At 39.8% G+C, this 16,457-nt stretch overlaps 1 long non-coding RNA gene and 2 other non-coding genes across 5 annotated transcripts in view; all 3 read right to left on the bottom strand.

Annotated features, from left to right (window-relative positions):
• Positions 1-16,457, bottom strand: part of LOC102152259 — a 106,861-nt gene that overhangs the window by 80,336 nt on the left and 10,068 nt on the right. For all 3 annotated transcript variants that reach the window (XR_005363788.1, XR_005363789.1, XR_005363790.1), the window contains exons 6-10: positions 14,989-15,055; positions 14,143-14,215; positions 11,194-11,265; positions 8,226-8,315; positions 4,430-4,508 (exon numbers count right to left, since the gene is read on the bottom strand). This is a non-coding gene — a long non-coding RNA (uncharacterized LOC102152259). The remainder of the gene's footprint in view (positions 1-4,429; positions 4,509-8,225; positions 8,316-11,193; positions 11,266-14,142; positions 14,216-14,988; positions 15,056-16,457) is intronic.
• LOC119873112 lies at positions 1,050-1,121 on the bottom strand. The gene has a single exon (XR_005363906.1). It is a non-coding gene; the product is annotated as a small nucleolar RNA SNORD113/SNORD114 family (small nucleolar RNA).
• Positions 10,260-10,338, bottom strand: MIR370 (microRNA mir-370). The gene has a single exon (NR_049478.1). It is a non-coding gene; the product is annotated as a microRNA mir-370 (primary transcript).

Raw genomic sequence — 16,457 nt, 5'->3', positions numbered from 1 at the left:
CTAAATCTATATCCTAGTAGAAGAATTAAGAACAATGCCTATTCCAAATTCTGTCTATTAAACCTTAGCCACACAGGTCCAAGCCTGGATTGTCTTTTGTATGGTCTTCCTTGATTAGAATTTGGAAAATTTACCTCTTCAATTCTTGACATAGTCTCATCAATGATCCATGCTTGACTGTATTTTATAAATTTATTTATTTGTTTGGGGTTTATTTGCCTATGAAATAATTTATTTGAATTTTCTCTTCTTTTCAAAAAAAAAAAAAAAAAGCAAAATACTATTACAAGTAATTGCCTCTACACCCTTTACCCAAAGTGGGCAGAGCAACCCCTTTTACTTATATGGACATCTGAATGACAGCGAAAGATTAATAATGAACTTCTTCTAATGACATATTTATCCTCATAATATGTTTGCCCTCTTTTAAATAATCTCTTCCTTCTTTCATAATAATATCAATATTTGTTGAAACTACATACCTAGACATACCTAAATAATACTAATATCTTCCCATAAACTCAAATACCCAGAGAAAAACAGTTAGATGTGTTTTTTAAAAATGATACTGATTTAGAATAACTAACCTAATCACAAGTCCTCTCATGTAATACATTAACATTGGGCCATGCTTGGTCTTCTTTAATTAAGTAGTTCTGTAATCAATATTTATTATGTTTTCTTTTTCTCCCTTTTCTTAATAAAATTAACAACCACGAATCCAGAAGTAATACCCATGGTCACAGACATCTGCCTACATGTTTCTGATAAAATACAGTAAAAGCCTTGCACTCTTCACTTGCTGGAACTCAGCTCCTCAGAAGTATTTTAATAATAATGTATTTCTCATTAAACACACTCATAATTGGCAAATACCTAGCCCTCATTGTATTTGTGGATATATTTCTTTCTTTACTCATACTGATTCACTACTACATGTGCATAAAAGTACCTAAAATGTACCAAAGCCACAAGCAAGGCATTTGTATTCCTAACTTCTGCCACAATTCATGTTCCACCAAGGCAAGAAATTAGGTTTGTTTTTTATGATAGACCTCAGAGTTATAAGGTTTAATCAAAATCCTTGGTTCAGACACCCCAGGGTACTCATCATTGGTCCAGGCTTGGGACTTTTTAATTTATTCATTTACACATTTGTTCATTCATTCATTCATTGACTAAAAATTATTCGATCATATTCATGAATCACAATAAAGCAAGAATAAGATATAAGAATATCACTAACTTCTGTCTTTTGTTTAATTTCTCCCAGAACTAATACACTACAGTGACTCACAGTTGTGTATACAGATCCATCATTCTTCATGCAAACTCATACTTATCATAACCATGTGTAGCATTCTTTCTTTAATTTGGTCAAATTTTAAACATATAATGAAGAAAATCCAGGAACCAACGGTTCACCAACAATCTTTACTTGTGGTCTTTATCACCATGTTAGACACTCAAATCTTTTTCAGTGGTGGAATGTGTAAATCAAGAATGATGGAATATAAAATGAAATATTAAAAAAGGTAAAATGAATGAAGCATCCTCTTTCACTTTTTTTTTCTCTTTCACTTATTAAAAAGGACCTTGTTTGTTCAAAGATTAAGCTAAAATTTTGTTTCATGGCACATTTACCAGTGCTCATTCCTGAGTCTCTTTATGTATTTATCTCTTTTTTTATTTATTATTTAATTTGATAGTCGTGGATTAACTAGTGATTTAACTATCTTATAGAAGAAAATTAACAAGAGTCTACCAGCAGCCTAAAGTGAAATAATACAACATGACTCTATCTATGAACCTGAAACAACTAGGTTGGAGCCTAGACTTTGTTTTTTTACATGGGTATTAACAACAAACACTGAATTTATCCTAACTCTTGCTTTATGAGTTATGCCCATCACTGGTCTATGATTTGCTTTCTTTTCATTATTTGATTGTGATTTAAATGTATTCATCCATTCCCTTAGAATCCCTAGCTTGGAATCTGAAGAAACTGACCAAAAACTCTCAATAAAACTAGTACCTGTCAACTTGTTCATTACCTCCAGAGGTAACCAACTAGATCTTTGCTATTTTTTAATGCACTCAATAAATAAACTAGGTTAATTATAATTCTTATATAATCTCAACATTGGTATTCTTCAATTTTCTTATTTATTTCTACTTTATTTCTCATCTTCCCCTTTTTATTTTTTTTTTAATTTTTATTTTATGATAGTCACAGAGAGAGAGAGAGAGAGAGGCAGAGACACAGGCAGAGGGAGAAGCAGGCTCCATGCACCGGGAGCCCGATGTGGGATTCGATCCCGGGTCTCCAGGATCGTGCCCTGGGCCAAAGGCAGGCGCCAAACCGCTGCGCCACCCAGGGATCCTCATCTTCCCCTTTTTAGAAATGGATATCAGTGCTTTATTTTTTTAATGAACTTCAGTGTTTCAAAAACATATCAATAATAATCCTTGGTCCATGAGATACACTCATCATTAGTCCATACTTGGCCTCTTTTCATTCATTTATACATTCGGTTAATGATTTGCTCATTGATTTGCTTATGCAATAATAACCTAATCAATACCTGTGAGCTTCAAAAGTCTATGAGTAAGACTGCAATCTTTCTAACCCCGGATGTCAAGCTCATTTCCCATAAAAGTGAGACCTGATATTTTTTGCAGTAGATTTCAGTGGTGCCCATCTGGATTAACCAACACCTTTGCTCAGAATGTTATCTCTCACTCTATGCTTACCCTGCTTGATTCTCTTCTAGTTAGTTAGTTAATCAGCTACTTGTTCACATAGGTCATTTTCTTTCAAAACAAAAACAAAACTAGCAACACATCAACAACCCAATACAACACCACTGATTACCACACATATCTGTTCATATGCTCATTAACCATAGGGATTAACCACTTTACATCATTTTTATGGATTTTGGTGCTTCACAAAAAAATATTTAAAATATTTCTCACTTCAATATGCACATTAATATTTAATGTGTGCTTTTTCCTATTTTTCTCTTTTGCTACTCATTTTTCATCGATCCATTAATTGACTAATAATAAAACAATCAGGGCAGCCCGGGGGGCTCAGCAGTTTAGTGCCGCCTTCAGCCCAGGGCGTGATCCTGGAGACCCAGGATCGAGTCCTGTATCAGGCTCCCTGCATGGAGCGTATCAGGCTCCCTGCATGGAGCCTGCTTCTCCCTCTGCCTGTGTCTTTGCCTATCTCTGTCTCTGTGTCTCTCATGAATAAATAAAATATTTAAAAATAATAATAATACTAATAGGGATCCCTGGGTGGCGCAGCGGTTTGGCTCCTGCCTTTGGCCCAGGGCGCGATCCTGGAGACCCGGGATCGAATCCCACATCGGGCTCCCGGTGCATGGAGCCTGCTCCTCTCTCTGCCTGTGTCTCTGCCTCTCTCTCTTTCTGTGACTATCATAAATAAATAAAAATTAAGAAAAAATAGTAATAATAATAAAACAATCAATATCCATGGGTCATAAAAACATAATGGAAAAGATCCCTGAATATTTTCACCACTGGTGCATAGTAGTGCTGGCCAGTAGACATAGTGCAAGCCATCCATAAACTTTTCAGTTTTCTAGAATCTGCATTTTAGAAAATTAAAAAGAAACAGGTAAAACCAATTGTAATTGTATATTTTATATAATCCAAATTGATTTAACCTAAAATACTATCATTTCAACATGTCATCTATATAAATATATTTCAATGAAATATTCTATTTTTTGGAGTGGGTCTTCTAAATTTGGTGTGTATTCTCAAAATAGATCACATCTTAATTCACACTAGCCGCATTCTAGTGCTCAGTCACCACCTGTGGCTAGTGGTCACTCTATTGGGCAGCATATGTGCACAGGCTAATTTCCCACAGAAATAATACACTATCTATCTCTCTATAATGATCAAAAACAGATAAGTCTATCAAACTCTTGATACATATCAATCCCACACTCATTACCAGCCTGTTCATAGCCCTCTTTTTTTTAATTTGTTTGTTTTTCAAATATAAAACAATGAACTATTATGAATTCCCCATCATCCAGAATAGAATACTGATAGTGTCTATCCATCTCTCCATGGGCCACCCTCTTGACTAGTTAACAGCATAGAGCTTTTGTACCAATGAGAAAATGTTTAAATCAGCAGTGATGTATTTAATAATGGAACAATAAAATGCCAATAACACAAGTAAAAGTTTGGTATATTTTTAGTAGAACTAAGTTGTATTGAATTGGGTTCATTGTAAGCTTTGGTTCATACCACACTCATCATTGGTTTACGCACGGCCTCCTGTGATATTACCAATATATGAAGCTATTTGTTTCTTTTAAGTAATACAGTTAACATACATGAGCAAACCACCCCAACCAAGAACAAGAACTTTGTCACTTACATTAGCCTCCATGCTCCTTACGCATAGAGGCAAGTTGCTTATCTGTTACAGATGGCTATTCAGCTCTAGTGCATTCTTTCTGTAGAATAGAAATCAGGTATAAGAAAAATGAAAGCTATTAAGATTTAAAATTCTTTTAAATGAATGTTAGTTGTGAAATACCAGAGTAACTATAATCCTTGGCTTCGGGGAAGTGTGGAAGTGGTTCCAACACAGTATGTTCACCATGTGAGAACAGATAATCCATCTCTAGAAATTTCTGCATAAGGAAGAGTCTCATTCAAACCAGAAGTGAATCATAATGGCCTAGACTTTGAACTAAAGCACTGGCTTTATGGACTTTTGTTCCAAAGAAAGAATAACTGTACTTTATGTATGACATGAAGTCCACATACTCTCACCAGTTGGGAGAAATGTGGTAGGTTATGTCATTTTTCAGCAAATGTTCCTTTTCCCTTCCTTAAACTCCATGGGAGGAATACCTTCCCTACACCATTGATGCTGCACTTGGTCATATGACTTGCATTGCCCAGTGCAACATAAGTGGATGTGGCTTAAAGCCTCTCCCAGAGGAGGCTTTCAGTGTGCTTGGGTGGTTTTTCTTGGCCCCTGGAGCTTCAAGCTTTCACTATAAGAAGAGGATGTCCCAGACACTACAGCTCCTATATCTAGGGACCTTGAATAACAAGGCAAATGAGGCAGATGTGAACCCAACCCACAGCCTGGAGTGTAACTGCCGTAAGAGACCCACAGACTCATATATGAGAAATAAATATTGTTATCATTATTCTTCTATAAGCCACTGAAATTGTGGATTACTTGTTATGTAGCACTGTCACAGCAATGACTAACTCATATATTTCTTTCCTTTTATTTTTAGGAATTTTTTCATTTACTGATTTTCTATAATATAGTCAATGAAATCACCATGAAGTCACCATCAAATGCACCAAGAAAACTAATTTGTATCTATATATACATTATATATATAATTTTATGTATTCATTACATATAATTAACACTATTTGTTATATTTTATCATATGTGATCACATATGTATACATGAATGTCATGTGTGGATATAAATTATAATTAGAATAGATAAATAATCTTTGAAATCCTTATCCATAAATAAAGACCTTTATATGATGAACTTGTATCACCTTATATAAATATTTGGTTCATGATACACTTTCATCATCAGTCCATACTTACTCCTCTTTATACATATTGACAATTAGTTACATCTGTCTCTACGCTCCTCAGTGACAAATGGAGAAGAGACCTTTTATTAATGGACCACAGTTGTGGTGACTTGTATGAATCACAAAAACTTTGGTCCATGCCACATTATCATCTTTGTACCATGCATGGACTATTATTTTTATTCATTTTTAAATTAAATAATATAATAATGTAATGAATATTGACAAAACCACTATTCAGCCATCTATCACTTGGACAATAGATTTTTAATCCTTTCCTACCAAGATGCAAAGATCAATGTTAGAGAAATGTTCACATAAACTGTGGAACACACACACCAGGTAATATAAACAGTTTATAAAAATAAATGAATAAGCCTATGTCTTTTTTCCATGACTTAAGACTTTTATGCCTGTGAATCTCAGTTGCACAGAACTGGATTAATTAAAATTTTTGTTTCATGAGGCATTCTCATCTCTGGCCCCATAACTAATCCTCTTTTATTAATTTATGTATTATTAATTTATGTGTTTATTCTTTTTAATATTCAAGAAATTCCCATTACCCAACTCCTCAACACAACTAATAGAGTAGCCATGAGTCACCTATGACTATTTAAATTAATAAAAATTTAAGATTCAGTTCCTCATACACACTAACTACATTTCACAGGCTCAAAGTCAAATGTAGCTAGTGGCTACCATATTGGACAGGACAAATTATATAAAACACATCTGTCACTGCAGAAAATTCTATTGGGCAATGCTAATAAATACTCTTTATCTTTAAGGAATAGTCTAGAACTTTTTCTCATGAAATTAAACCGCATTAATCATAGTTCTTGATCATTGGTCTATGCTGATTCGTTTGATTTGGTCATTTCTAAAGAAGTTTTAATGAAAACCCATAAATTCAATCTCTTACTCCACAGGTAGAACACTGACATTATCTTTTATCGACCTTGGTGCTCCTTGCTCAGAGTTAGCATCTTAGATCTTTATCCATGGAGAATTGTTTAAATAAACTATGGGTGTGTATGTTTATATATACATATACAGTGAAACAAAAAGTAGTTGGTAAAAGGAATGAAACAGACTAGATTATTTTGATAGAGGTCAAAAGCACAGAAATGAATTAACTGCAATCCCTGGGTCCTTCTTATCCCCAGTCTGTGTTTTGGCCTTTCGTGTATTTTATGTATGTATGTAATTATTTATTTGTTTTTAGCATTAAAATCAACATCCAACACACCATCATGCAAAACAAGAATACTGACTACTCCTTAACCAAATGTTTTTTTAAAAGGATCTTAGATGTACACAATTAGAATAATCTTAGTCCTGGGATCATGAGATATTATCATCATAGGCCCATGATTGCTATCTCTTATTTTATTCCTCAATTTGTTCATTCATTCATTTATTTAGTTATGAACACTCTTGAATAACTTCCCTGCCAATGATTTAAGAACATCAATAATCACTTACATTTTCTTTACGTACCTTATCCATCCAAATAAGATTCAACATCCTCACAAATATTGCATGATTAAATGCAGTATGGTGTGTCCATTTTGTGCAACAAAAAGCAACTATTTAAAAACTGAACACCCTGGATCGTTTTCAATGGTTTTCACTTGTGTAGAATTAAAATAGCGAGCCTTCGCTTATGAAACATTACCCTCATTGGTCTACACCTGGCCCTTTTTCATTTTATTTATCTTTTTCAAAACATCATAAAAAATTACCTGTGAATCTTACCCAATAAATAGAAAACTACCAATATCCATGTCTCTGTGAGCATCACTTTTGCCAAGTTAACATCCAAATTTATCAATGCAGAAGTGTCTATATAAGCCATAGTGTATAAATTAATATAAATGCTATTAAAATAAATAAAATTGCATATATTTTCTGTTTTAATGTCCTTCAAATTTGCAGGATTGGGTAATCATAAATCACAAATCTTGTCTTCATTAGTCCATGCTTAACCTTTTTTTATTTATGTACACATTCATTTATTTTTCATAAATCAATAAACACACATGACCTCACCACTCAACCTAAGAATAAGAAAAAGTAACAATTATATTTATGTAGAGATATGCATGTTATACACATATATATATACATGTATACAATTAACATACATGAATATAATTGTTTCTTTTTATTTTCTCATCTCCTACACGGAGAGCAATCTAGTTATATTTTTTTAATTAATTTATTTATTTATGATAGACATAGAGAGAGAGAGAGAGAGAGAGAGGCAGAGACACAGGAGGAGGGAGAAGCAGGCTCCATGCCAGGAGCCCGACATGGGACTCGATCCTGGGACTCCAGGATCGCGCCCTGGGCCAAAGGCAGACGCTAAACCACTGAGCCACCCAGGGATCCCTATATTATTTTTTCACTTGGTGACAGTTATGCCAAATGAGAGTCATCACCTTGGTTCATGGCACAGTCTCCTCATTGGTCTTTGCTTGACCATCTTTGATCTTATTTGTGCCTGTTCATGTTTAATAATGCATACACACACACCCATCAGCCAACCACCCAACCTTAGAACAGTAACACCAACCATCACTCACGTTGGTTGGTCCATGGCTCATTTCCCACCGAGGTCACAGCCAAGATCTTCATCAACAGAGTGTCATTACACCCACTCTGGGGCCTCCATTCTGTGGAACACAAGGCAGGTATTAAAAAGGATGAAACAACCCAGGTATTTTTTAACAGCCGTTGGATGAACAGCACAAGACTAATCACAATTTCATTCATGACACGATTTCACCATTGGCCTAAGCATAGCTCTCATTGTACATATTTTTTCACTTAATAATCTTATAATAAACGTGGGTGACCTAATCAAAAACAAGAGTAAGAGTAACAGCCATTACAAGCATCTGTCTCTATGCTTCTTACCCACAAAGGAACCAGCCCAGATCTTCTTCCTAATGGACTCAGATATGCAGAGTTGAGGTAATAACAATCTTTGATTCCAGGTATAATTGCATCATTGTTTCCTAACATCTCCCTTTTACTGTTTTTACTTAATTTTTTAAAGGTAATAAACACATCAGGTCAGCACTAACACAGAACAAAAATATCAATCAGCACTTATATTAGTATTTATATACCAATGCTTCTTTTCCACAGAGGTAAGAGCTTTATTTTCTTTTATGGTCTTAAACGGTCCACAATTGTACATAAGTGCATTAATATTAATCCATAATTCATAAAATATTGTCTCTGGTGGTTCATGATCAGCCCTCTTTCATTCTTTCGTTTATTTTATTTACTCATCTAATTCATGTTTAACTACACAGCAAATACACTCGAATCCACCATTCAGCCCAAGACCAATGACTGTTTTATATAACTGTTGATATGCTTTCACCCACCATCCTAACACCCTTGAATTCTTTGGGCTTTGTTTCTGTTTTATTTTGTTTTTTAATAACTACAGTTGGATACAACACATTACTCATAACCCTTGTTTAAAAACACATCCTCATCACCGGTCCATGCTTAGACCTCTTTAATTTTATTTATGCATTTATTCATTTTTAACTATTCAGTAAAACCCATTAAGCCCCACCTACACTCCTCTACAGCTCCTTTCCCCACAAAGATCTTTCATCTCCTGCGAAAAACCCCGGTGTGCCCATTCTATGGAACACAAAGCCCCATTAAAAGGAAGAAAATAGCCTAGACCTTTTTTTGTTTGTTAATGTCAGGTTAGCAGACCTGAATTAATCATAATCTTTTGTCCAGAACGCATTCTCACAATTGCTGTACTCAAGGCCTTTATTACATTATTTCTTTATCCTTTATTATTTTTAATAATAAAATTAATAACCACAAACCACTCTCATCTCTTTATAGCCCTCGGTTGTGGAGAATTAACCACGATCCTTGGTTCAGGGTTGCTTCTGGCCATTGCCCCAGGGTTGCCCCTCTCTTATTTTACTGATTCTTAGAAACTATACAATAACCATGCGTGACACCCACCTACCTCCATTTCCCCCGCTCTCAGCCCTTTGCTGCCCTCTGATTTAAATGGTCACTCCCCAATCTCCACAGTACCCTCCCCTGCCCCTATTATATATATATAATATATATATATATAAAGTTTGATCACATATATGTATTCTTTACAAATATTTTCCATGGGCCCCTGGCTTGCAGGACCTCTGTAGGGCTCTGTCAAAGGAGAGAATGAATCCATGGCTGAGTGAAGAGAACACCCACCAGGGGATAGTAGAAGGACTCAAACCAAGATCTTTGAACTCCGTGTGCCATCTTTCCTTCGCATGACTCTGTGCTCACAGTCAGAAGGCACTGTCAGCAATGGCCAGCGCACAACTGTTCACACCACACTGCCTGCCTCTGAATCCAGCCTCAAGCCCTGACGAGCTGGACAACAACAGAAAAGTGAACTAACCTCTCTGTGCCTGGTTCCCCCTCTGTAAGATAGTTGTAGCACTATGCCCTAAGCAGAATTATTCATTATTTTCCCACCAAAGGCAATCAGGTAAGCTCCCCCACCCCCACCCTGTCTCTGAGCCCCTCACCCAAATCTTTCTTCCCTCTGTAGCAGCGCCGGAGCTGTGGTGCTAGACAGACAGACAGACCAGGTTCCACCCCAGCAGGCACTCATGAGCTGTGTAACTGCAGAGACGTGACCTGGCCTCTCTGTCTTGTGCCCCGACTTGTGCGATTTGTAGACTGAGGACAGCAGCACCCTCGTGGGTCCAGCGTGAGGGCGCAGTGAACTACCGACAGTTCCTCAAGCAGCTCCCACCCTGAACCCCGCCACCCCCCACCGCGACCCCGCCCCCCACCCACCCCCCACTGGCCACACAGCCCCCAGTCTGATTAGAGAAATGAATTATCTCGACGCTCAGGCCAAGCCGAGGGTTTCGGGAAGGATGGGCCTCGGGCAGGAAATTGTTGGGATCTGTTCTTTTTTGGACACGGCATCAAAGCTTAAACAAGTGCCCTGGAAAATAGAAATCCAACTAAGGGATGCGCTTTAGAAAACTAAAATTCATTTCATGAAATGGGGCTGCCCTCGGGGGAGTCTATGCCAGGAGATTTTTGATGATCAAATCGTTTCCCAGAAACTACAAATGCCTCTACTCTGACCCTTACTGACAATATAGCCAGTTGCCTCCCTAGCCTCCCAGACTGGCCTGATAGGTGCCTGGCACACTGACCACAGTGCAACTCTTGAGACATGAAAAATTACAAATAAATTAAGTTTTAAAGCAGACATACATTGTGTTTATGTGTGCATAATGTAAGAGATACACAACTGTATCTACTCAGGGACCTTCTTAAGGGAGTCATGGGAACACCATCAGGCTGGGAACCTAGGCTCCTGCCTTTGCCTTCAACACACTAAATGGCCTTGGGTGAGGCCCTACCCCCTCTCTGAGCCTCAGGTGGCAACAATCCACCAGTCTGTCCTCCCTCCCAGGTGGTGTGGAAGTGATAAGCATAAAGTTTAAATGCAAGTTCCCTTCAAGCATCAGAGGATCATTAATGTTGTACCTCCTGTACCCAGCACGTAGTGTTCACAGCATGCCTTAGCATACATTATCTTGTTTGATCCTCACAGCAGCCCTGCGAATTAGACATAATAATCATAATTAGCCAATATTGATTGAATGCATACTCGGCACCAGGCACCATGCTGCCTGCTTGGCATGCATTGACAGTCTGCTGGGGTGGGTACAATTCAACAGCATCTTGTTTCTTCTCCCCCTCCCCCCAAAAGTTCTGAGCACACATTTTGGGCCAGGTACTGGTCTAGGTGCTGGGATACAGCAATGAACAAAACAAATAAAATCTGAGAGCTAACATCCCTTGGGTGGAGACAGAACAGACTACTAAAAATAAATAGTGGTGTATGGACTATGAAGAAAATAATGGTGTAAGGACTATAAAGAAAAATGAAGCAGGAGAAGGAGCGATAGCAAACAGCAATGAGAGAGCATCACCAAGAAGGGGATATTTGAGCAGACATGATTAGTCCCATTTTACAAAGGAGGAAACTGAACCTCAGAAAGGATAAGTGACTTACAAGTGGTCACACAGTAAGGAAGGTGCTGAGTTCCAGAGTTTGTCTTACCCAGTTATCCCCATTCCCTCATTTTTGTGGCAGTTCTTGCTCTCTGATACCCCACTGTCAGCCTATAAGGTGTGTGAACACGTGTATGGCTGAGTACGAGGGCTTGTCTGACCTCCTACACAGGCAGTCCCAGAAGCACAGGGCATCTCCAGGATATGCTAACAGCCATAGATGAATAAATACACTGCCTTTCTTAAAGAAGATGCAGTGGTGACAGTTCCTGCAGGACTTGCACAGATTCAGTGTCAGGTAACGCTGAATTCATAGCATGCTCCCAACGTCCAGCAAGTCAGCACAGAGGCTGACCCCATATCCTGTCATTTGGCTGGTAAGGCATCCAAACACACTCCTCCCCTAGTACTACCCCCATATGCAGCTACACATTGCCTAGGCTTAAGTTGCAAATATTATGCACAGAAATGAAAGGAGGTCACCCAGTCCTCATGCCCTAAGTGAGAAAAGACTCAGTGGAACAATTCTTTGTTCCAACTAGCCACCCTCAAAAGAGCAAACAAAGAAATATCTCTAAAGTGACTATTTTCTCCCCCACCCCCAAAAAACAGATATAGAAAGACATTTGGAAAAAAAAAAAAGAAATTTGGTAAGAACATATATGAGAATACTTGGGGAACTTGCCCACTGCTTCTAAAAGCCATGAAGTTGAATCAAGACAACTTAATTGTTCATCTTGCCCTTTACCTATTCAACTTCTTTTCAGCTTCCATTAAACTTCTCTATAATTCTCAATACTCCCAAGGAAATTCCTTTGGGGGGAGTTTCACCTATTCTAAGGCTTAATATTTCATTAGATGGATCGCGTCCATTTGGTATGTATAATTCTCATTTCCCTAACTAGAGCTAAAATCTTGTAGTCTTAAATTTATATATGTGTTTCTATTTCATGGACTCCCTCTCCAAAAGCAAACTCATACACCTCTCTGAGCACCTGTTCAGCTATCTATAAAACACGGATAATGATTTTTAAGCAGTCAGAGATATTAATACCATCTCAATAAAAATAGTTATGACAATTTTAATTTTAACTATAATAGAGTATTTATTGATGTTAACCATATGGGAAACATTGTTTTAAGCTCTAAATGTTTAATTCTTTTAATCTTCAAGTACCCATTAATAAGGTACTGTTGGTATCCCCATATTGCAACTGAGGAAACTGAGGCACAGAGATTAAATACTCACAAAACTAATAAATGGCAGACTCGAGAATTAAACATGAGCATCTGGGATGTGTCTAACACGATTTAGCCCATATGCAAGGCATCAAAACCTATCTGCTGATTTTGAGTCAGGCCTTCAGAAAGGCTTGCTGATTTGCCCTTCTGCCCTCTGTCTGACTCTCTCTCTCTCGATGCCTTGTACTCCTTCAGGCCCTAGAGTAATTTTTTATATCTACTTGCCTTAGTATTCAGTCATCATAGGAAATACCAAAAATTTAACTTGATTAATTATACTGCAAGATGTCAATGGTATACTTGACCCTTATATGTATGATAGTCACAAATAGGACAAACTAGGGAAGGTGTTACTTGAGAAATAAATTTAGAGTCTGGGGGCTGAGGTCTAGCCCCCTGACAGATCAGGAGGGCAATACTAACATGGGTTAACCCCAAGGAGTGAATTTTTTTTCAGACACGGTCTTAGAGAAAAAAGAAATGGGAAGAGGGTATGTGTTTGGAAGAAAAAGCAGACTAGAGTTCAAATCCTGGTTCTGTATTGTTCCCTATATGATTTGGGGCCAATCCCTTGGCATTCCTAAGCCTTAATTTTCTTGTATCTTAATTGAGGATGGTAGTTGCTAACATGGGGGGGTCACTGTGATGATTCAAAGGAGATAAAATTATGCCAAGTGGCTACAAAAGGACTGAGCATGCGGTTGGGCTCAGGGCTTAGTCATCCAGGAGAGCCAGAGGAGGGAGGCTGCCTGCTGTTTCTCAGTGCAGTGTGAAAACTGCTGGGAGCGAGAGTTGCTGCTGAGACGCTCCAGCAGCACAGCTGGGGCTTGGTCCCTGGGACCTGGCAGCCCACCTGTTGTCCCAGAGCCACCTGAGCCAGTCAGGACGCACAGAGGCAGAACAAAAGGCAGGAGCTTCGCCACCAAGCTCCATTCAGAGGAAACATCTCTTCAGAGACCAAGGAAGCCTTTGATGTTGGTGAGAAACCGGCTCTTCTCTCTCACTCATCCATCTAGCCACCCTCTGCACTTGAATTCATTCCCCCATCTCACCAGCATGCATCAGCCACCACACCATCTCTCCATCTGCTGATGCCTCATTGAGGCAAGCATCCATCCATCAGACCGGACATCCATCCTTCCACCTCTCCATATTATACACAGGAATCAGACAAACCTGGATTGGGAATCCTGGGTCTTGCTTCCTAGCTGACCTTGGACAAGTCATTAGCTTCTCAGAGTCCTCTCATCTGTAAAATAAAGGGAAATCAGTCATAGCTGGGGTGAGGATTTAAAGAGAGAGTGGACATACCAAGGCCTGGCCTGAGCAAATGATCATTAAATGTTCATTCCCTCTGCTTCTGCAATCGGGCTGGGGTATATACAGGGAGAAAACCAGTACGTCTCACGTGTCATATTGAGAAATGATTTTCTAGAAATTACCTGCAGTGTTTCAGTGGTGTGCATCCCCCTGCAGCACCAGGGGTTGGGCAGTGGCCAGAGCAGTTTGGGGTAGTGGTCCCTCCTGGACTCACAGCAGAGAGTGCCATCTAGTGGATCGGCAACCAGCGGGGTCCCTGGTAGGCCCCAGGTTGGTTGCTGTCTGCTGTTGGGTGACAGTTCTGAGCCAGCCCGGAGGTCCCAGCCCTCAGACTGCAGACTGCCCTTGTTGAGATGTGCTACACGTACGGTCTTAATCACTCAGGGGGCCTGGACCACCAGAACCTTTTGTTTTGTGGATGATAGCCAGTTCTGTGTTGCCTACCCTAGCCCAGCTCCTCTTTAAATGTTTCCAGAAAAAAAAAAAAAACTATTCTAGCACCTACTGTTTGTTGAGTGTCTGTCATGTATTAGAAATAGGGCTGGGGGCTTCACATGCACTGTCTCTAATCCTCTAAATGATCCTCGGAGAGACTCAGGAGTTTCCTCATTTTTAGTAAGAAAACCCACCTTTACTGAGGGTGGGTTACTCACTTAAGGTGAGGGTATACAGTCAGACCCAGGAATTTGTAGCTCCACTTACCTGCTGACATCCCAGTGCCCCCTTGAAACTGCAGGTAAGAATTTGGACACTGACTTGAACAAGCCAACTGTAAAAGAAATTTATGAGTCAATTGGGGATATTTGAATGCTGAATAGATGCTGGATGACATTAAGGAAACGCTGTTAATTTTTTAACTGTGAAAGTGGCATTGTGGTTATGTTTTTAAAACAGAAAAGAGTCCTTCTTTTTTAGAGAAAGGCACTGAAATATGCTCAGAGGAAACAATATGGTGTCTGGAATTTGCTTCAAAATAGTCCTGGGTGGAAGTGGAAGGAGGACAGTACACAGCTCTGACAGGATATGGGGGGCTGAGAGCTGTCGGCACCTGGGTGGCAGCAACATGAAAACTGTGTAAATTGTGATGGGAATATGTATTACTTTCTCTACTTTTGTGTTATTTCAAATTTTACATAATTGAAGGTTTTAAAGATCAACAGGTAAAAATGAAGTGCAGGAGGTGAGGGGGTAGGAGAGAGCCCACTGAAAAAAGCAAAGAGGCCTAGCGTCCAAACTAAATGTTGGGGGGGTGGGGGGAGGTGGGTATCAGGGAGCTGATTCATCGGAATGAATGCCTCCAAGTGGAGAGGGTACAAGAAAGGAGCCAGGGCTGGTGGGAGCAAGCCATTCTAAGTTGAGAGGATTAAGGACAAAGTGCAAAGGTGCAAGATGTTAAGGAATTAGGTGCCCACCAGCCACCCCTAGGCCCTCCCGCCTTCCTCAGATGCCCCCTTGGTCCCCCCTCCCAGGCCCTCCAGCCCCCTCCATGGCCCTCCTGCCTCCCTCAGACACCCCCTTGGGCCCCTCAGGCCCTCCAGCCCCCTCTATGGACCTCCTGCCTCCTTCAGATGCTCCATGTTTCCCCCAGGCCCTCCAGCCCCCTCCATGGCCCTCCTGCCCCCCTCAGAACCCCCATGCACACACACACACACACACACACACACACACCTGGCCCTGGCCCTCCTGGTCTGTCCCCACTCCCTAAGCCATCCTGGCCCTTGGCAACCTTTTCACTTGCTCTAAAAGGACCAGCCAGCACCTCTCTGCTCCAAGGCAGAGCTGCCCACCTGATGAGTCCCTCCTGAGACCAGCTTGGCTGGTAAGGATTGAGCTGTCTAGCTTTGAAATGTCTTTTTTTTTTTTTCTCCTTTTTTTTTAATTGCCTTTTGGGAAGGAAAAGAATCAGTGCTTTTGCCCTGAAACTGTGTGCCAAGCTGCTCTCCCGACCTCAGCCCCCCTCCCCCCATCAGCCACATCACCCACCGCAAAGTGACTAACTCTCAACCCCAGGTCCGATCCATTTCCCCAGACCCTGCGGGCTACCGCCGTGCCCTCCACCTGTCCCCGGTGATCCTGGCCCTTCTCCGGCCGCCAGGGTCCCTGTGCAGTGGCTTCCCGGACACCTCGTCACCCTGGAAAAGCTCCCTCCCCCTTCCTTCGTTTCCCATTTT

Source organism: Canis lupus, chromosome 8, assembly GCF_011100685.1.
Source record: "Canis lupus familiaris isolate Mischka breed German Shepherd chromosome 8, alternate assembly UU_Cfam_GSD_1.0, whole genome shotgun sequence".
NCBI lineage: Eukaryota > Metazoa > Chordata > Mammalia > Carnivora > Canidae > Canis > Canis lupus.
Note: the sequence above shows the minus strand (reverse complement) of the source record. Positions and strands in the feature narration are given on the sequence as shown.